The 1,067-nt window shown below is 47.8% G+C and overlaps 1 pseudogene; it reads left to right on the top strand.

Annotated features, from left to right (window-relative positions):
* Positions 1 to 361: 361 nt before the first annotated feature.
* LOC129490619 (nuclear transport factor 2-like) lies at positions 362 to 778 on the top strand (annotated as a pseudogene).
* Positions 779 to 1,067: the final 289 nt, after the last annotated feature.

Genomic DNA, 1,067 nt, shown 5'->3' with positions numbered 1-1,067 from the left:
GCCAAAGTGCTGGCACTACAGGCGTAAGCCACTGTGCTGGGTCTGAGACAACTGTTTTTAATAGTGAAAAAATTGGGAGCAGCCTCCCTGTCCATTAATAGGTAAATGGGTAATCTGTAATATTCATTCAATAGAATATATTTACTAAATGGAACATGTTATGGCAGGTAAAACTAACTGGATGAGAGCTACCTGAATCACAATGGGTAAATCTCAAAAACATCACTAAGGAGAAAGTCAAGTTGTAGCATATGTAATGCATGAGACCACTTAAAAATATGAGCATTTTGAGACCGTGCTGGGTTGCCGCCGCCGCTGCAGCCATCGTGCCAGCCCCTCGGGTCTCCGCGAGGCCGGGTGACGGTCCAGAGTGAGAGACAAGCCAATTTGGGAGCAGATAGGATCCAGCTTCATTTCACATTACTACAAGTTATTTGATAACGATAGAACCCAACTAGGCGCAATTTACATTGACGCATCATGCCTTACGTGGGAAGGACAACAGTTCCAGGGGAAAGCTGCCATTGTGGAGAAGTTGTCTAACCTTCGGTTCCAGAAAATCCAGCGCAGCATCATCGCGCAGGACCATCAGTTCACGCCGCATAGCTGCGTCATCAACATGGTTGTGGGCCAGCTTAAGGCGGATAAAGACGCCCATCATGGGGTTCCACCAGATGTTCCTATTAAAGAACATCAACAATGCTTGGGTTTGCACCAATGACATGTTCAGGCTCGCCCTGCACAACTTCGGCTGACCTCTCAGCAGGCACTCATGCTGTTTCTTCCTCCCTCCTCTCCCCAGTGCTATTCTCACTCCTCCAGATGCTCCAAATATCATGCACAAATGAGCAGGGCCCTGGCGGGAGTGGGCGCAGTGCGCTGCTGCCGCCGAGGTGTTGTGCACGGTGTTTGGACGCTAGACTAGTTGCCTCTGACTGGAGAAGTTTGTATTGTACGAGCGCATGCCTTGGAAAGACTTAAGTAATGCAAAAGATTGTCCTTTTTTTTTTTTTTAATCTGCTGACAAGTTGCCGTAGTAACCCAAAGAAGTGAAGAGAAAGAAGCTG

This window comes from Symphalangus syndactylus, chromosome 9 (genome assembly GCF_028878055.3).
Source record: "Symphalangus syndactylus isolate Jambi chromosome 9, NHGRI_mSymSyn1-v2.1_pri, whole genome shotgun sequence".
NCBI classification, from domain to species: Eukaryota; Metazoa; Chordata; class Mammalia; order Primates; family Hylobatidae; genus Symphalangus; species Symphalangus syndactylus.
The sequence above is the reverse complement of the archived record's forward strand: the minus strand, read 5'-3'. Positions and strand labels throughout refer to the sequence as shown.